Source organism: Spermophilus citellus (assembly GCF_964194105.1).
Source record: "Spermophilus citellus genome assembly, chromosome: 6".
In the NCBI taxonomy this organism is placed as follows: domain Eukaryota; kingdom Metazoa; phylum Chordata; class Mammalia; order Rodentia; family Sciuridae; genus Spermophilus; species Spermophilus citellus.
The window spans coordinates 43,894,635-43,916,349 of NC_138187.1; positions in this window are offsets into that span (position 1 = coordinate 43,894,635).

Genomic DNA, 21,715 nt, shown 5'->3' on the forward strand with positions numbered 1-21,715 from the left:
ATATTGGCTGAGATTTCTGGAGATTCGTAATTTTTGGAAGCTTGGCAACACCTTTCCATGAAAGTGTTTCTCGCCAGTCACTGCTTTGGGCTACATCAAGAGGAAACAAAACATAGAGATAGAACGTGAAACTTCTTTACTGTGTCAAGTTTCAAGAAGCTAGCACAAACCGTGTTGGATTTAGAGTTCCAAATACATCTATCAATATAGGAGAAAACAGAGTGAAACCTAAAAATTCAAACTGTTACTGGAAATGAACGCTTCAACATAGAAGAACGAAATTTGGGGAACCAAGTCGCCTTCGTGTACTGATCATTACCTGAAAGTATCATCCAGTTTGGGTGAAAAAATATTTGCTGAGATTTCTGGAGATTCGTAATTTTTGGAAGCTTGGCAACCCCTTTGCATGAAAGTGTTTCTCGCCAGTCAGTGCTTAGGGCTACATCAAGAGGAAACAAACCATAGAGATCGTAATTTTTGGAAGCTTGGCAACCCCTTTCCATGAAAGTGTTTCTCGCCAGTCACTGCTTAGGGCTACATCAAGAGGAAACAAAACATAGAGATAGAACGTGAAACTACTTTACTGTGTCAAGTTTCAAGAAGCTAGCACAAACCGTGTTGGATTTAGAGTTCCAAATACATGTATCAATATAGGAGAAAACAGAGTGATACCTAAAAATTCAAACTGTTACTGGAAATGAACGCTTCAACATAGAAGAACGAAATTTGGGGAACCAAGTCGCCTTAGTGTACTGATCATTACCTGAAAGTATCATCCAGTTTGGGTGAAAAAATATTGGCTGAGATTTCTGGAGATTCGAAATTTTTGGAAGCTTGGCAACCCCTTTCCATGAAAGTGTTTCTCGCCAGTCACTGCTTAGGGCTACATCAAGAGGAAACAAAACATAGAGATATCACGTGAAACTACTTTACTGTGTCAAGTTTCAAGAAGCTACCACAAACCGTGTTGGATTTAGAGTTCCAAATACATCTATCAATATAGGAGAAAACAGAGTGAAACCTAAAAATTCAAACTGTTACTGGAAATGAACGCTTCAACATAGAAGAAGGAATTTTGGGGAACCAAGTCGCCTTAGTGTACTGATCATTACCTGAAAGTATCATCCAGTTTGGGTGAAAAAATATTTGCTGAGATTTCTGGAGATTCGTAATTTTTTGGAAACTTGGCAACCCCTTTCCATGAAAGTGTTTCTCGCCAGTCAGTGCTTATGGCTACATCAAGAGGAAACAAACCATAGAGATAGAACGTGAAACTACTTTACTGTGTCAAGTTTCAAGAAGCTAGCACAAACCGTGTTGGATTTAGAGTTCCAAATACATCTATCAATATAGGAGAAAACAGAGTGAAACCTAAAAATTCAAACTGTTACTGGAAATGAACGCTTCAACATAGAAGAACGAAATTTGGGGAACCAAGTCGCCTTAATGTACTGATCATTACCTGAAAGTATCATCCAGTTTGGGTGAAAAAATATTTGCTGAGATTTCTGGAGATTCGTAATTTTTGGAAGCTTGGCAACCCCTTTCCATGAAAGTGTTTCTCGCCAGTCAGTGCTTAGGGCTACATCAAGAGGAAACAAAACATAGAGATAGAACGTGAAACTACTTTACTGTGTCAAGTTTCAAGAAGCTAGCACAAACCGTGTTGGATTTAGAGTTCCAAATACATCTATCAATAAAGGAGAAAACAGAGTGAAACCTAAAAATTCAAACTGTTACTGGAAATGAACGCTTCAACATAGAAGAACGAAATTTGGGGAACCAAGTCGCCTTAGTGTACTGATCATTACCTGAAAGTATCATCCAGTTTGGGTGAAAAAATATTTGCTGAGATTTCTGGAGATTCGTAATTTTTGGAAGCTTGGCAACCCCTTTCCATGAAAGTGTTTCTCGCCAGTCAGTGCTTAGGGCTACATCAAGAGGAAACAAAACATAGAGATAGAACGTGAAACTACTTTACTGTGTCAAGTTTCAAGAAGCTAGCACAAACCGTGTTGGATTTAGAGTTCCAAATACATCTATCAATAAAGGAGAAAACAGAGTGAAACCTAAAAATTCAAACTGTTACTGGAAATGAACGCTTCAACATAGAAGAACGAAATTCTGGGAACCAAGTCGCCTTAGTGTACTGATCATTACCTGAAAGTATCATCCAGTTTGGGTGAAAAAATATTTGCTGAGATTTCTGGAGATTCGTAATTTTTGGAAGCTTGGCAACCCCTTTCCATGAAAGTGTTTCTCGCCAGTCAGTGCTTAGGGCTACATCAAGAGGAAACAAAACATAGAGATAGAACGTGAAACTACTTTACTGTGTCAAGTTTCAAGAAGCTAGCACAAACCGTGTTGGATTTAGAGTTCCAAATACATCTATCAATAAAGGAGAAAACAGAGTGAAACCTAAAAATTCAAACTGTTACTGGAAATGAACGCTTCAACATAGAAGAACGAAATTTGGGGAACCAAGTCGCCTTAGTGTACTGATCATTACCTGAAAGTATCATCCAGTTTGGGTGAAAAAATATTGGCTGAGATTTCTGGAGATTCGTAATTTTTGGAAGCTTGGCAACCCCTTTCCATGAAAGTGTTTCTCGCCAGTCAGTGCTTACGGCTACATCAAGAGGAAACAAACCATAGAGATCGTAATTTTTGGAAGCTTGGCAACCCCTTTCCATGAAAGTGCTTCTCGCCAGTCAGTGCTTAGGGCTACATCAAGAGGAAACAAAACATAGAGATAGAACGTGAAACTACTTTACTGTGTCAAGTTTCAAGAAGCTAGCACAAACCGTGTTGGATTTAGAGTTCCAGATACATGTATCAAAATAGGAGAAAACAGAGTGATACCTAAAAATTCAAACTGTTACTGGAAATGAACGCTTCAACATAGAAGAACGAAATTTGGGGAACCAAGTCGCCTTAGTGTGATCATCATTACCTGAAAGTATCATCCAGTTTGGGTGAAAAAATATTGGCTGAGATTTCTGGAGATTCGTAATTTTTGGAAGCTTGGCAACCCCTTTCCATGAAAGTGTTTCTCGCCAGTCACTGCTTAGGGCTACATCAAGAGGAAACAAAACATAGAGATAGAACGTGAAACTACTTTACTGTGTCAAGTTTCAAGAAGCTACCACAAACCGTGTTGGATTTAAAGTTTCAAATACATGTATCAATATAGGAGAAAACAGAGTGATACCTAAAAATTCAAACTGTTACTGGAAATGAACGCTTCAACATAGAAGAACGAAATTTGGGGAACCAAGTCGCCTTAGTGTACTGATCATTACCTGAAAGTATCATCCAGTTTGGGTGAAAAAATATTGGCTGAGATTTCTGGAGATTCGTAATTTTTGGAAGCTTGGCAACCCCTTTCCATGAAAGTGCTTCTCGCCAGTCACTCCTTAGGGCTACATCAAGAGGAAACAAAACATAGAGATAGAATGTGAAACTATTTTACTGTGTCAAGTTTCAAGAAGCTAGCACAAACCGTGTTGGATTTAGAGTTCCAAATACATCTATCAATATAGGAGAAAACAGAGTGATACCTAAAAATTCAAACTGTTACTGGAAATGAACGCTTCAACATAGAAGAACGAAATTTGGGGAACCAAGTCACCTTCGTTTACTGATCATTACCTGAAAGTATCATCCAGTTTGGGTGAAAAAATATTTGCTGAGATTTCTGGAGATTCGTAATTTTTGGAAGCTTGGCAACCCCTTTGCATGAAAGTGTTTCTCGCCAGTCAGTGCTTAGGGCTACATCAAGAGGAAAAAAAACCATAGAGATAGAACGTGAAACTACTTTACTGTGTCAAGTTTCAAGAAGCTAGCACAAACCGTGTTGGATTTAAAGTTCCAAATACATGTATCAATATAGGAGAAAACAGAGTGAAACCTAAAAATTCAAACTGTTACTGGAAATGAACGCTTCAACATAGAAGAACGAAATTTGGGGAACCAAGTCGCCTTAGTGTACTCATCATTACCTGAAAGTATCATGCAGTTTGGGTGAAAAAATATTGGCTGAGATTTCTGGAGATTCGTAATTTTTGGAAGCTTGGCAACACCTTTCCATGAAAGTGTTTCTCGCCAGTCACTGCTTTGGGCTACATCAAGAGGAAACAAAACATAGAGATAGAACGTGAAACTTCTTTACTGTGTCAAGTTTCAAGAAGCTAGCACAAACCGTGTTGGATTTAGAGTTCCAAATACATCTATCAATATAGGAGAAAACAGAGTGAAACCTAAAAATTCAAACTGTTACTGGAAATGAACGCTTCAACATAGAAGAACGAAATTTGGGGAACCAAGTCGCCTTCGTGTACTGATCATTACCTGAAAGTATCATCCAGTTTGGGTGAAAAAATATTTGCTGAGATTTCTGGAGATTCGTAATTTTTGGAAGCTTGGCAACCCCTTTGCATGAAAGTGTTTCTCGCCAGTCAGTGCTTAGGGCTACATCAAGAGGAAACAAACCATAGAGATCGTAATTTTTGGAAGCTTGGCAACCCCTTTCCATGAAAGTGCTTCTCGCCAGTCAGTGCTTAGGGCTTCATCAAGAGGAAACAAAACATAGAGATAGAACGTGAAACTACTTTACTGTGTCAAGTTTCAAGAAGCTAGCACAAACCGTGTTGGATTTAGAGTTCCAAATACATGTATCAATATAGGAGAAAACAGAGTGATACCTAAAAATTCAAACTGTTACTGGAAATGAACGCTTCAACATAGAAGAACGAAATTTGGGGAACCAAGTCGCCTTAGTGTACTGATCATTACCTGAAAGTATCATCCAGTTTGGGTGAAAAAATATTTGCTGAGATTTCTGGAGATTCGTAATTTTTGGAAGATTAGCAACCCCTTTGCATAAAACTGTTTCTCGCCAGTCAGTGCTTAGTGCTACATCAAGAGGAAAAAAACCATAGAGATAGAACGTGAAACTACTTTACTGTGTCAAGTTTCAAAAAGCTAGCACAAACCGTGTTGGATTTAAAGTTCCAAATACATGTATCAATATAGGAGAAAACTGAGTGATACCTAAAAATTCAAACTGTTACTGGATATGAACGCTTCAACATAGAAGAACGAAATTTGGGGAACCAAGTCGCCTTAGTGTACTAATCATTATCTGAAAGTATCATCCAGTTTGGGTGAAAAAATATTTGCTGAGATTTCTGGAGATTCGTAATTTTTGGAAGCTTGGCAACCCCTTTGCATGAAAGTGTTTCTCGCCAGTCAGTGCTTAGGGCTACATCAAGAGGAAAAAAAACCATAGAGATAGAACGTGAAACTACTTTACTGTGTCAAGTTTCAAGAAGCTAGCACAAACCGTGTTGGATTTAGAGTTCCAGATACATGTATCAAAATAGGAGAAAACAGAGTGATACCTAAAAATTCAAACTGTTACTGGAAATGAACGCTTCAACATAGAAGAACGAAATTTGGGGAACCAAGTCGCCTTAGTGTGATCATCATTACCTGAAAGTATCATCCAGTTTGGGTGAAAAAATATTGGCTGAGATTTCTGGAGATTCGTAATTTTTGGAAGCTTGGCAACCCCTTTCCATGAAAGTGTTTCTCGCCAGTCACTGCTTAGGGCTACATCAAGAGGAAACAAAACATAGAGATAGAACGTGAAACTACTTTACTGTGTCAAGTTTCAAGAAGCTACCACAAACCGTGTTGGATTTAAAGTTTCAAATACATGTATCAATATAGGAGAAAACAGAGTGATACCTAAAAATTCAAACTGTTACTGGAAATGAACGCTTCAACATAGAAGAACGAAATTTGGGGAACCAAGTCGCCTTAGTGTACTGATCATTACCTGAAAGTATCATCCAGTTTGGGTGAAAAAATATTGGCTGAGATTTCTGGAGATTCGTAATTTTTGGAAGCTTGGCAACCCCTTTCCATGAAAGTGCTTCTCGCCAGTCACTGCTTAGGGCTACATCAAGAGGAAACAAAACATAGAGATAGAATGTGAAACTGTTTTACTGTGTCAAGTTTCAAGAAGCTAGCACAAACCGTGTTGGATTTAGAGTTCCAAATACATCTATCAATATAGGAGAAAACAGAGTGAAACCTAAAAATTCAAACTGTTACTGGAAATGAACGCTTCAACATAGAAGAACGAAATTTGGGGAACCAAGTCGCCTTCGTGTACTGATCATTACCTGAAAGTATCATCCAGTTTGGGTGAAAAAATATTTGCTGAGATTTCTGGAGATTCGTAATTTTTGGAAGCTTGGCAACCCCTTTGCATGAAAGTGTTTCTCGCCAGTCAGTGCTTAGGGCTACATCAAGAGGAAACAAAACATAGAGATAGAACGTGAAACTACTTTACTGTGTCAAGTTTCAAGAAGCTAGCACAAACCGTGTTGGATTTAAAGTTCCAAATACATGTATCAATATAGGAGAAAACAGAGTGATACCTAAAAATTCAAACCGTTACTGGAAATGAACGCTTCAACATAGAAGAACGAAATTTGGGGAACCAAGTCGCCTTCGTGTACTGATCATTACCTGAAAGTATCATCCAGTTTGGGTGAAAAAATATTGGCTGAGATTTCTGGAGATTCGTAATTTTTGGAAGCTTGGCAACCCCTTTCCATGAAAGTGCTTCTCGCCAGTCACTGCTTAGGGCTACATCAAGAGGAAACAAAACATAGAGATAGAATGTGAAACTATTTTACTGTGTCAAGTTTCAAGAAGCTAGCACAAACCGTGTTGGATTTAGAGTTCCAAATACATCTATCAATATAGGAGAAAACAGAGTGAAACCTAAAAATTCAAACTGTTACTGGAAATGAACGCTTCAACATAGAAGAACGAAATTTGGGGAACCAAGTCGCCTTCGTGTACTGATCATTACCTGAAAGTATCATCCAGTTTGGGTGAAAAAATATTTGCTGAGATTTCTGGAGATTCGTAATTTTTGGAAGCTTGGCAACCCCTTTGCATGAAAGTGTTTCTCGCCAGTCAGTGCTTAGGGCTACATCAAGAGGAAACAAACCATAGAGATCGTAATTTTTGGAAGCTTGGCAACCCCTTTCCATGAAAGTGCTTCTCGCCAGTCAGTGCTTAGGGCTACATCCAGAGGAAACAAAACATAGAGATAGAACGTGAAACTACTTTACTGTGTCAAGTTTCAAGAAGCTAGCACAAACCGTGTTGGATTTAGAGTTCCAAATACATGTATCAATATAGGAGAAAACAGAGTGATACCTAAAAATTCAAACTGTTACTGGAAATGAACGCTTCAACATAGAAGCACGAAATTTGGGGAACCAAGTCGCCTTAGTGTACTGATCATTATCTGAAAGTATCATCCAGTTTGGGTGAAAAAATATTTGCTGAGATTTCTGGAGATTCGTAATTTTTGGAAGCTTAGCAACCCTTTTGCATAAAAGTGTTTCTCGCCAGTCAGTGCTTAGGGCTACATCAAGAGGAAAAAAACCATAGAGATAGAACGTGAAACTACTTTACTGTGTCAAGTTTCAAAAAGCTAGCACAAACCGTGTTGGATTTAAAGTTCCAAATACATGTATCAATATAGGAGAAAACTGAGTGATACCTAAAAATTCAAACTGTTACTGGATATGAACGCTTCAACATAGAAGAACGAAATTTGGGGAACCAAGTCGCCTTAGTGTACTCATCATTATCTGAAAGTATCATCCAGTTTGGGTGAAAAAATATTGGCTGAGATTTCTGGAGATTCGAAATTTTTGGAAGCTTGGCAACCCCTTTCCATGAAAGTGTTTCTCGCCAGTCACTGCTTAGGGCTACATCAAGAGGAAACAAAACATAGAGATAGAACGTGAAACTACTTTACTGTGTCAAGTTTCAAGAAGCTACCACAAACCGTGTTGGATTTAGAGTTCCAAATACATCTATCAATATAGGAGAAAACAGAGTGAAACCTAAAAATTCAAACTGTTACTGGAAATGAACGCTTCAACATAGAAGAACGAAATTTGGGGAACCAAGTCGCCTTCGTGTACTGATCATTACCTGAAAGTATCATCCAGTTTGGGTGAAAAAATATTTGCTGAGATTTCTGGAGATTCGTAATTTTTGGAAGCTTGGCAACCCCTTTGCATGAAAGTGTTTCTCGCCAGTCAGTGCTTAGGGCTACATCAAGAGGAAACAAAACATAGAGATAGAACGTGAAACTACTTTACTGTGTCAAGTTTCAAGAAGCTAGCACAAACCGTGTTGGATTTAAAGTTCCAAATACATGTATCAATATAGGAGAAAACAGAGTGATACCTAAAAATTCAAACCGTTACTGGAAATGAACGCTTCAACATAGAAGAACGAAATTTGGGGAACCAAGTCGCCTTCGTGTACTGATCATTACCTGAAAGTATCATCCAGTTTGGGTGAAAAAATATTGGCTGAGATTTCTGGAGATTCGTAATTTTTGGAAGCTTGGCAACCCCTTTCCATGAAAGTGCTTCTCGCCAGTCACTGCTTAGGGCTACATCAAGAGGAAACAAAACATAGAGATAGAATGTGAAACTATTTTACTGTGTCAAGTTTCAAGAAGCTAGCACAAACCGTGTTGGATTTAGAGTTCCAAATACATCTATCAATATAGGAGAAAACAGAGTGAAACCTAAAAATTCAAACTGTTACTGGAAATGAACGCTTCAACATAGAAGAACGAAATTTGGGGAACCAAGTCGCCTTCGTGTACTGATCATTACCTGAAAGTATCATCCAGTTTGGGTGAAAAAATATTTGCTGAGATTTCTGGAGATTCGTAATTTTTGGAAGCTTGGCAACCCCTTTGCATGAAAGTGTTTCTCGCCAGTCAGTGCTTAGGGCTACATCAAGAGGAAACAAACCATAGAAATCGTAATTTTTGGAAGCTTGGCAACCCCTTTCCATGAAAGTGCTTCTCGCCAGTCAGTGCTTAGGGCTACATCCAGAGGAAACAAAACATAGAGATAGAACGTGAAACTACTTTACTGTGTCAAGTTTCAAGAAGCTAGCACAAACCGTGTTGGATTTAGAGTTCCAAATACATGTATCAATATAGGAGAAAACAGAGTGATACCTAAAAATTCAAACTGTTACTGGAAATGAACGCTTCAACATAGAAGAACGAAATTTGGGGAACCAAGTCGCCTTAGTGTACTGATCATTATCTGAAAGTATCATCCAGTTTGGGTGAAAAAATATTTGCTGAGATTTCTGGAGATTCGTAATTTTTGGAAGCTTAGCAACCCTTTTGCATAAAAGTGTTTCTCGCCAGTCAGTGCTTAGGGCTACATCAAGAGGAAAAAAACCATAGAGATAGAACGTGAAACTACTTTACTGTGTCAAGTTTCAAAAAGCTAGCACAAACCGTGTTGGATTTAAAGTTCCAAATACATGTATCAATATAGGAGAAAACTGAGTGATACCTAAAAATTCAAACTGTTACTGGATATGAACGCTTCAACATAGAAGAACGAAATTTGGGGAACCAAGTCGCCTTAGTGTACTCATCATTATCTGAAAGTATCATCCAGTTTGGGTGAAAAAATATTGGCTGAGATTTCTGGAGATTCGAAATTTTTGGAAGCTTGGCAACCCCTTTCCATGAAAGTGTTTCTCGCCAGTCACTGCTTAGGGCTACATCAAGAGGAAACAAAACATAGAGATAGAACGTGAAACTACTTTACTGTGTCAAGTTTCAAGAAGCTACCACAAACCGTGTTGGATTTAGAGTTCCAAATACATCTATCAATATAGGAGAAAACAGAGTGAAACCTAAAAATTCAAACTGTTACTGGAAATGAACGCTTCAACATAGAAGAAGGAATTTTGGGGAACCAAGTCGCCTTAGTGTACTGATCATTACCTGAAAGTATCATCCAGTTTGGGTGAAAAAATATTTGCTGAGATTTCTGGAGATTCGTAATTTTTTGGAAACTTGGCAACCCCTTTCCATGAAAGTGTTTCTCGCCAGTCAGTGCTTATGGTACATCAAGAGGAAACAAACCATAGAGATAGAACGTGAAACTACTTTACTGTGTCAAGTTTGAAGAAGCTAGCACAAACCGTGTTGGATTTAGAGTTCCAAATACATCTATCAATATAGGAGAAAACAGAGTGAAACCTAAAAATTCAAACTGTTACTGGAAATGAACGCTTCAACATAGAAGAACGAAATTTGGGGAACCAAGTCGCCTTAATGTACTGATCATTACATGAAAGTATCATCCAGTTTGGGTGAAAAAATATTTGCTGAGATTTCTGGAGATTCGTAATTTTTGGAAGCTTGGCAACCCCTTTCCATGAAAGTGTTTCTCGCCAGTCAGTGCTTAGGGCTACATCAAGAGGAAACAAAACATAGAGATAGAACGTGAAACTACTTTACTGTGTCAAGTTTCAAGAAGCTAGCACAAACCGTGTTGGATTTAGAGTTCCAAATACATCTATCAATATAAGAGAAAACAGAGTGAAACCTAAAAATTCAAACTGTTACTGGAAATGAACGCTTCAACATAGAAGAACGAAATTTGGGGAACCAAGTCGCCTTAGTGTACTGATCATTACCTGAAAGTATCATCCAGTTTGGGTGAAAAAATATTGGCTGAGATTTCTGGAGATTCGTAATTTATGGAAGCTTAGCAACCCCTTTGCATGAAAGTGTTTCTCGCCAGTCAGTGCTTAGGGCTACATCAAGAGGAAAAAAACCATAGAGATAGAACGTGAAACTATTTACTGTGTCAAGTTTCAAGAAGCTAGCACAAACCGTGTTGGATTTAAAGTTCCAAATACATGTATCAATATAGGAGAAAACAGAGTGATACCTAAAAATTCAAACTGTTACTGGAAATGAACGCTTCAACATAGAAGAACGAAATTTGGGGAACCAAGTCGCCTTAGTGTACTCATCATTACCTGAAAGTATCATAAAGTTTGGGTGAAAAAATATTGGCTGAGATTTCTGGAGATTCGTAATTTTTGGAAGCTTGGCAACCCCTTTCCATGAAAGTGTTTCTCGCCAGTCAGTGCTTACGGCTACATCAAGAGGAAACAAACCATAGAGATCGTAATTTTTGGAAGCTTGGCAACCCCTTTCCATGAAAGTGCTTCTCGCCAGTCAGTGCTTAGGGCTACATCAAGAGGAAACAAAACATAGAGATAGAACGTGAAACTACTTTACTGTGTCAAGTTTCAAGAAGCTAGCACAAACCGTGTTGGATTTAGAGTTCCAGATACATGTATCAAAATAGGAGAAAACAGAGTGATACCTAAAATTTCAAACTGTTACTGGAAATGAACGCTTCAACATAGAAGAACGAAATTTGGGGAACCAAGTCGCCTTAGTGTGATCATCATTACCTGAAAGTATCATCCAGTTTGGGTGAAAAAATATTGGCTGAGATTTCTGGAGATTCGTAATTTTTGGAAGCTTGGCAACCCCTTTCCATGAAAGTGTTTCTCGCCAGTCACTGCTTAGGGCTACATCAAGAGGAAACAAAACATAGAGATAGAACGTGAAACTACTTTACTGTGTCAAGTTTCAAGAAGCTACCACAAACCGTGTTGGATTTAAAGTTTCAAATACATGTATCAATATAGGAGAAAACAGAGTGATACCTAAAAATTCAAACTGTTACTGGAAATGAACGCTTCAACATAGAAGAACGAAATTTGGGGAACCAAGTCGCCTTAGTGTACTGATCATTACCTGAAAGTATCATCCAGTTTGGGTGAAAAAATATTTGCTGAGATTTCTGGAGATTCGTAAATTTTGGAAGCTTGGCAACCCCTTTCCATGAAAGTGCTTCTCGCCAGTCACTCCTTAGGGCTACATCAAGAGGAAACAAAACATAGAGATAGAATGTGAAACTATTTTACTGTGTCAAGTTTCAAGAAGCTAGCACAAACCGTGTTGGATTTCGAGTTCCAAATACATCTATCAATATAGGAGAAAACAGAGTGAAACCTAAAAATTCAAACTGTTACTGGAAATGAACGCTTCAACATAGAAGAACGAAATTTGGGGAACCAAGTCACCTTCGTTTACTGATCATTACCTGAAAGTATCATCCAGTTTGGGTGAAAAAATATTTGCTGAGATTTCTGGAGATTCGTAATTTTTGGAAGCTTGGCAACCCCTTTGCATGAAAGTGTTTCTCGCCAGTCAGTGCTTAGGGCTACATCAAGAGGAAAAAAAACCATAGAGATAGAACGTGAAACTACTTTACTGTGTCAAGTTTCAAGAAGCTAGCACAAACCGTGTTGGATTTAAAGTTCCAAATACATGTATCAATATAGGAGAAAACAGAGTGATACCTAAAAATTCAAACTGTTACTGGAAATGAACGCTTCAACATAGAAGAACGAAATTTGGGGAACCAAGTCGCGTTAGTGTACTCATCATTACCTGAAAGTATCATGCAGTTTGGGTGAAAAAATATTGGCTGAGATTTGTGGAGATTCGTAATTTTTGGAAGCTTGGCAACCCCTTTCCATGAAAGTGTTTCTCGCCAGTCACTGCTTTGGGCTACATCAAGAGGAAACAAAACATAGAGATAGAACGTGAAACTTCTTTACTGTGTCAAGTTTCAAGAAGCTAGCACAAACCGTGTTGGATTTAGAGTTCCAAATACATCTATCACTATAGGAGAAAACAGAGTGAAACCTAAAAATTCAAACTGTTACTGGAAATGAATGCTTCAACATAGAAGAACGAAATTTGGGGAACCAAGTCGCCTACGTGTACTGATCATTACCTGAAAGTATCATCCAGTTTGGGTGAAAAAATATTTGCTAGATTTCTGGAGATTCGTAATTTTTGGAAGCTTGGCAACCCCTTTGCATGAAAGTGTTTCTCGCAAGTCAGTGCTTAGGGCTACATCAAGAGGAAACAAACCATAGAGATCGTAATTTTTGGAAGCTTGGCAACCCCTTTCCATGAAAGTGCTTCTCGCCAGTCAGTGCTTAGGGCTACATCAAGAGGAAACAAAACATAGAGATAGAACGTGAAACTACTTTACTGTGTCAAGTTTCAAGAAGCTAGCACAAACCGTGTTGGATTTAGAGTTCCAAATACATCTATCAATATAGGAGAAAACAGAGTGAAACCTAAAAATTCAAACTGTTACTGGAAATGAACGCTTCAACATAGAAGAAGGAATTTTGGGGAACCAAGTCGCCTTAGTGTACTGATCATTACCTGAAAGTATCATCCAGTTTGGGTGAAAAAATATTTGCTGAGATTTCTGGAGATTCGTAATTTTTTGGAAACTTGGCAACCCCTTTCCATGAAAGTGTTTCTCACCAGTCAGTGCTTATGGCTACATCAAGAGGAAACAAACCATAGAGATAGAACGTGAAACTACTTTACTGTGTCAAGTTTGAAGAAGCTAGCACAAACCGTGTTGGATTTAGAGTTCCAAATACATCTATCAATATAGGAGAAAACAGAGTGAAACCTAAAAATTCAAACTGTTACTAGAAATGAACGCTTCAACATAGAAGAACGAAATTTGGGGAACCAAGTCGCCTTAGTGTACTCATCATTACCTGAAAGTATCATCCAGTTTGGGTGAAAAAATATTGGCTGAGATTTCTGGAGATTCGTAATTTTTGGAAGCTTGGCAACCCCTTTCCATGAAAGTGTTTCTTGCCAGTCAGTGCTTACGGCTACATCAAGAGGAAACAAACCATAGAGATCGTAATTTTTGGAAGCTTGGCAACCCCTTTCCATGAAAGTGCTTCTCGCCAGTCAGTGCTTAGGGCTACATCAAGAGGAAACAAAACATAGAGATAGAACGTGAAACTACTTTACTGTGTCAAGTTTCAAGAAGCTAGCACAAACCGTGTTGGATTTAGAGTTCCAGATACATGTATCAAAATAGGAGAAAACAGAGTGATACCTAAAAATTCAAACTGTTACTGGAAATGAACGCTTCAACATAGAAGAACAAAATTTGGGGAACCAAGTCGCCTTAGTGTACTGATCATTACCTGAAAGTATCATCCAGTTTGGGTGAAAAAATATTGGCTGAGATTTCTGGAGATTCGTAATTTTTGGAAGCTTGGCAACCTCTTTCCATGAAAGTGTTTCTCGCCAGTCAGTGCTTAGGGCTACATCAAGAGGAAACAATACATAGAGATAGAACGTGAAACTTCTTTACTGTGTCAAGTTTCAAGAAGCTAGCACAAACCGTGTTGGATTTAGAGTTCCAAATACATGTATCAAAATAGGAGAAAACAGAGTGATACCTAAAAATTCAAACTGTTACTTGAAATGAACGCTTCAACATAGAAGAACGAAATTTGGGGAACCAAGTCGCCTTAGTGTACTGATCATTACCTGAAAGTATCATCCAGTTTGGGTGAAAAAATATTGGCTGAGATTTCTGGAGATTCGTAATTTTTGGAAGCTTGGCAACCCCTTTCCATGAAAGTGCTTCTCGCCAGTCACTGCTTAGGGCTACATCAAGAGGAAACAAAACATAGAGATAGAACGTGAAACTATTTTACTGTGTCAAGTTTGAAGAAGCTAGCACAAACCGTGTTAAATTTAGAGTTCCAAATACATCTATCAATAAAGGAGAAAAAAGAGTGAAACCTAAAAATTCAAACTGTTACTGGAAATGAACGCTTCAACATAGAAGAACGAAATTTGGGGAACCAAGTCACCTTCGTTTACTGATCATTACCTGAAAGTATCATCCAGTTTGGGTGAAAAAATATTTGCTGAGATTTCTGGAGATTCGTAATTTTTGGAAGCTTGGCAACCCCTTTGCATGAAAGTGTTTCTCGCCAGTCAGTGCTTAGGGCTACATCAAGAGGAAAAAAAACCATAGAGATAGAACGTGAAACTACTTTACTGTGTCAAGTTTCAAGAAGCTAGCACAAACCGTGTTGGATTTAAAGTTCCAAATACATGTATCAATATAGGAGAAAACAGAGTGATACCTAAAAATTCAAACTGTACTGGAAATGAACGCTTCAACATAGAAAAATGAAATTTGGGGAACCAAGTCGCCTTAGTGTACTCATCATTACCTGAAAGTATCATGCAGTTTGGGTGAAAAAATATTGGCTGAGATTTCTGGAGATTCGTAATTTTTGGAAGCTTGGCAACCCCTTTCCATGAAAGTGTTTCTCGCCAGTCACTGCTTTGGGCTACATCAAGAGGAAACAAAACATAGAGATAGAACGTGAAACTACTTTACTGTGTCAAGTTTCAAGAAGCTAGCACAAACCGTGTTGGATTTAGAGTTCCAAATACATCTATCAATATAGGAGAAAACAGAGTGAAACCTAAAAATTCAAACTGTTAGTGGAAATGAACGCTTCAACATAGAAGAACGAAATTTGGGGAACCAAGTCGCCTTAGTGTAATGATCATTACCTGAAAGTATCATCCAGTTTGGGTGAAAAAATATTTGCTGAGATTTCTGGAGATTCGTAATTTTTGGAAGCTTGGCAACCCCTTTCCATGAAAGTGCTTCTCGCCAGTCACTGCTTAGGGCTACATCAAGAGGAAACAAAACATAGAGATAGAACGTGAAACTTCTTTACTGTGTCAAGTTTCAAGAAGCTAGCACAAACCGTGTTGGATTTAGAGTTCCAAATACATCTATCAATATAGGAGAAAACAGAGTGAAACCTAAAAATTCAAACTGTTACTGGAAATGAACGCTTCAACATAGAAGAACAAAATTTGGGGAACCAAGTCGCCTCCTTTTACTGATCATTACCTGAAAGTATCATCCAGTGTGGGTGAAAAAATATTTGCTGAGTTTTCTGGAGATTCGTAATTTTTGGAAGCTTGGCAACCTTTTTCCATGAAAGTGTTTCTCGCCAGTCAGTGCTTAGGGCTACATCAAGAGGAAACAAAACATAGTGATAGAACATGAAACTACTTTACTGTGTCAAGTTTCAAGAAGCTAGCACGAACCGTGTTGGATTTAGAGTTCCAAATACATGTATCAATATAGGAGAAAACAGAGTGAAACCTAAAAATTCAAACTGTTACTGGAAATGAACGCTTCAACATAGAAGAACGAAATTTGGGGAACCAAGTCGCCTCCTTTTACTGATCATTACCTGAAAGTATCATCCAGTTTGGGTGAAAAAATATTTGCTGAGTTTTCTGGAGATTCGTAATTTTTGGAAGCTTGGCAACCTTTTTCCATGAAAGTGTTTCTCGCCAGTCAGTGCTTAGGGCTACATCAAGAGGAAACAAAACATAGAGATAGAACATGAAACTACTTTACTGTGTCAAGTTTCAAGAAGCTAGCACAAACCGTGTTGGATTTAGAGTTCCAAATACATGTATCAATATAGGAGAAAACAGAGTGATACCTAAAAATTCAAACTGTTACTGGAAATGAACGCTTCAACATAGAAGAACAAAATTTGGGGAACCAAGTCGCCTTAGTGTACTGATCATTACCTGAAAGTATCATCCAGTTTGGGTGAAAAAATATTGGCTGAGATTTCTGGAGATTCGTAATTTTTGGAAGCTTGGCAACCTCTTTCCATGAAAGTGTTTCTCGCCAGTCAGTGCTTAGGGCTACATCAAGAGGAAACAATACATAGAGATAGAACGTGAAACTTCTTTACTGTGTCAAGTTTCAAGAAGCTATCACAAACCGTGTTGGATTTAGAGTTCCAAATACATCTATCAATATAGGAGAAAACAGAGTGAAACCTAAAAATTCAAACTGTTATTGGAAATGAACGCTTCAACATAGAAGAACGAAATTTGGGGAACCATGTCCCCTAGTGTACTGATCATTACCTGAAAGTATCATCCAGTTTGGGTGAAAAAATATTTGCTGAGATTTCTGGAGATTCGTAATTTTTGGAAGCTTGGCAACCCCTTCCATGAAAGTGCTTCTCGCCAGTCACTGCTTAGGGCTACATCAAGAGGAAACAAAACATAGAGATAGAACGTGAAACTTCTTTACTGTGTCAAGTTTCAAGAAGCTAGCACAAACCGTGTTGGATTTAGAGTTTCAAATACATCTATCAATATAGGAGAAAACAGAGTGAAACCTAAAAATTCAAACTGTTACTGGAAATGAACGCTTCAACATAGAAGAACGAAATTTGGGGAACCAAGTCGCCTTAGTGTACTGATCATTTCCTGAAAGTATCATCCAGTTTGGGTGAAAAAATATTTGCTGAGATTTCTGGAGATTCGTAATTTTTGGAAGCTTGGCAACCCCTTTCAATGAAAGTGCTTCTCGCCAGTCACTGCTTAGGGCTACATCAAGAGGAAACAAAACATAGAGATAGAATGTGAAACTTCTATACTGTGTCAAGTTTCAAGAAGCTAGCACAAACCGTGTTGGATTTAGAGTTCCAAATACATCTATCAATATAGGAGAAAACAGAGTGAAACCTAAATATTCAAACTGTTACTGGAAATGAACGCTTCAACATAGAAGAACGAAATTTGGGGAACCAAGTCGCCTTAGTGTACTGATCATTACCTGAAAGTATCATCCAGTTTGGGTGAAAAAATATTGGCTGAGATTTCTGGAGATTCGTAATTTTTGGAAGCTTGGCAACCCCTTTCCATGAAAGTGTTTCTCGCCAGTCAGTGCTTAGGGCTACATCAAGAGGAAACAAAATATAGAGATAGAACGTGAAACTACTTTACTGTGTCAAGTTTCAAGTAGCTAGCACAAACCGTGTTGGATTTAGTGTTCCAAATACATCTATCAATATAGGAGAAAACAGAGTGATACCTAAAAATTCAAACTGTTACTGGAAATGAACGCTTCAACATAGAAGAACGAAATTTGGGGAACCAAGTCGCCTTAGTGTACTCATCATTACCTGAAATTATCATCCAGTTTGGGTGAAAAAATATTGGCTGAGATTTCTGGAGATTCGTAATTTTTGGAAGCTTGGCAACCCCTTTCCATGAAAGTGTTTCTCGCCAGTCAGTGCTTAGGGCTACATCAAGAGGAAACAAAACATAGAGATAGAACGTGAAACTACTTTACTGTGTCAAGTTTCAAGAAGCTAGCACAAACCGAGTTGGATTTAGAGTTCCAAATACATCTATCAATATAGGAGAAAACAGAGTGAAACCTAAAAATTCAAACTGTTACTGGAAATGAACGCTTCAACATAGAAGAACGAAATTTGGGGAACCAAGTCGCCTTCGTGTACTGATCATTACCTGAAAGTATCATCCAGTTTGGGTGAAAAAATATTTGCTGAGATTTCTGGAGATTCGTAATTTTTGGAAGCTTGGCAACCCCTTTGCATTAAAGTGTTTCTCGCCAGTCAGTGCTTAGGGCTACATCAAGACGAAACAAACCATAGAGATAGAACGTGAAACTACTTTACTGTGTCAAGATTCAAGAAGCTAGCACAAACCGTGTTGGATTTAGAGTTCCAAATACATGTATCAATATAGGAGAAAACAGAGTAATACTTAAAAATTCAAACTGTTACTGGAAATGAACGCTTCAACATAGAAGAACGAAATTTGGGGAACCAAGTCGCCTTAGTGTACTGATCATTACCTGAAAGTATCATCCAGTTTGGGTGAAAAAATATTGGCTGAGATTTCTGGAGATTCCTAATTTTTGGAAGCTTGGCAACCCCTTTCCATGAAAGTGTTTCTCGCCAGTCAGTGCTTAGGGCTACATCAAGAGGAAACAAAACATAGAGATAGAACGTGAAACTACTTTACTGTGTCAAGTTTCAAGAAGCTAGCACAAACCGTGTTGGATTTAGAGTTCCAAATACATCTATCAATATAGGAGAAAACAGAGTGAAACCTAAAAATTCAAACTGTTACTAGAAATGAACGCTTCAACATAGAAGAACGAAATTTGGGGAAGCAAGTCGCCTTCGTGTGCTGATCATTACCTGAAAGTATCATCCAGTTTGGGTGAAAAAATATTTTCTGAGATTTCTGGAGATGCGTAATTTTTGGAAGCTTGGCAACCCCTTTGCATGAAAGTCTTTCTCGCCAGTCAGTGCTTAGGGCTACATCAAGAGGAAACAAACCATAGAGATCGTAATTTTTGGAAGCTTGGCAACCCCTTTCCATGAAAGTGCTTCTCGCCAGTCACTGCTTAGGGCTACATCAAGAGGAAACAAAACATTGAGATAGAACGTGAAACTACTTTACTGTGTCAAGTTTCAAGAAGCTAGCACAAACCGTGTTGGATTTAGAGTTCCAAATACAAGTATCAATATAGGAGAAAACAGAGTGATACCTAAAAATTCAAACTGTTACTGGAAATGAACGCTTCAACATAGAAGAACGAAATTTGGGGAACCAAGTCGTCTTAGTGTACTGATCATTACCTGAAAGTATCATCCAGTTTGGGTGAAAAAATATTTGCTGAGATTTCTGGAGATTCGTAATTTTTGGAAGCTTGGCAACCCCTTTCCATGAAAGTGCTTCTCGCCAGTCAGTGCTTAGGGCTACAACAAGAGGAAACAAAACATAGAGATAGAACGTGAAACTACTTTACTGTGTCAAGTTTCAAGAAGCTAGCACAAACCGTGTTGGATTTAGAGTTCCAAATACATCTATCAATATAGGAGGAAACAGAGTGAAAACTAAAAATTCAAACTGTTACTGGAAATGAACGCTTCAATGTACAAGAACGAAATTTGGGGAACCAAGTCGCCTTAGTGTACTCATCATTACCTGAAAGTATCATCCAGTTTGGGTGAAAAAATATTTACTGAGATTTCTGGAGATTCGTAATTTTTGGAAGCTTGGCAACCCCTTTCCAAGAAAGTGTTTCTCGCCAGTGAGTGCTAAGGGTACATCAAGAGGAAACAAACCATAGAAATAGAACGTGAAACTACTTTACTGTGTCAAGTTTCAAGAAGCTAGCACAAACCGTGTTGGATTTAGAGTTCCAAATACATCTATCAATATAGGAGAAAACAGAGTGAAACCTAAAAATTCAAACTGTTACTGGAAATGAACGCTTCAACGTAGAAGAACGAAATTTGGGAAACCATGTCGCCTTAGTGTACTGATCATTACCTGAAAGTATCATCCAGCTTGGGTGAAAAAATATTGGCTGAGATTTATGGAGATTCGTAATTTTTGGAAGCTTGGCAACCCCTTTGCATGAAAGTGTTTCTCGCCAGTCAGTGCTTAGGGCTACATCAAGAGGAAACAAACCATAGAGATCGTAATTTTTGGAAGCTTGGCAACCCCTTTCCATGAAAGTGCTTCTCGCCAGTCACTGCTTAGGGCTACATCAAGAGGAAACAAAACATAGAGATAGAACGTGAAACTACTTTACTGTGTCACGTTTCAAGAAGCTAGCACAAACCGTGTTGGATTTAGAGTTCCAAATACATCTATCAATATAGGAGAAAACAGACTGATACCTAAAAATTCAAACTGTTACTGGAAATGAACGCTTCAACATAGAAGAACGAAATTTGGGGAACCAAGTCGCCTTCGTGTACTGATCATTACCTGAAAGTATCATCCAGTTTGGGTGAAAAAATATTGGCTGAGATTTCTGGAGATTCGTAATTTTTGGAAACTTGGCAACCCCTTTCCAAGAAAGTGTTTCTCGCCAGTCACTGCTTAGGGCTACATCTAGAGGAAACAAAACATAGAGATAGAACGTGAAACTAATTTACTGTGTCAAGTTTCAAGAAGCTAGCACAAACCGTGTTCGATTTAGAGTTCCAAATACATCTATCAATATAGGAGAAAACAGAGTGAAACCTAAATATTCAAACTGTTACTGGAAATGAACGCTTCAACATAGAAGAACGAAATTTGGGGAACCAAGTCGCCTTAGTGTACTGATCATTACCTGAAAGTATCATCCAGTTTGGGTGAAAAAATATTTGCTGACATTTCTGGAGATTCGTAATTTTTGGAAGCTTGGCAACCCCTTTCCATGAAAGTGCTTCTCGCCAGTCACTGCTTAGGGCTACATCAAGAGGAAACAAAACATAGAGATAGAACGTGAAACTACTTTACTGTGTCAAGTTTCAAGAAGCTAGCACAAACCGTGTTTGATTTAGACTTCCAAATACATCTATCAATATAGGAGAAAACAGAGTGAAACCTAAAAATTCAAACTGTTACTGGAAATGAACGCTTCAACATAGAAGAACGAAATTTGGGGAACCAAGTTGCCTTAGTGTACTGATCATTACCTGAAAGTATCATCCAGTTTGGGTGAAAAAATATTTGCTGAGATTTCTGGAGATTCATAATTTTTGGAAGCTTGGCAACCCCTTTCAATGAAAGTGCTTCTCGCCAGTCACTGCTTAGGGCTACATCAAGAGGAAACAAAACATAGAGATAGAATGTGAAACTTCTATACTGTGTCAAGTTTCAAGAAGCTAGCACAAACCGTGTTGGATTTAGAGTTCCAAATACATCTATCAATATAGGAGAAAACAGAGTGAAACCTAAATATTCAAACTGTTACTGGAAATGAACGCTTCAACATAGAAGAACGAAATTTGGGGAACCAAGTCGCCTTCGTGTACTGATCATTACCTGAAAGTATAATCCAGTTTGGGTGAAAAAATATTGGCTGAGATTTCTGGAGATTCGTAATTTTTGGAAACTTGGCAACCCCTTTCCAAGAAAGTGTTTCTCGCCAGTCACTGCTTAGGGCTACATCTAGAGGAAACAAAACATAGAGATAGAACGTGAAACTACTTTACTGTGTCAAGTTTCAAGAAGCTAGCACAAACCGTG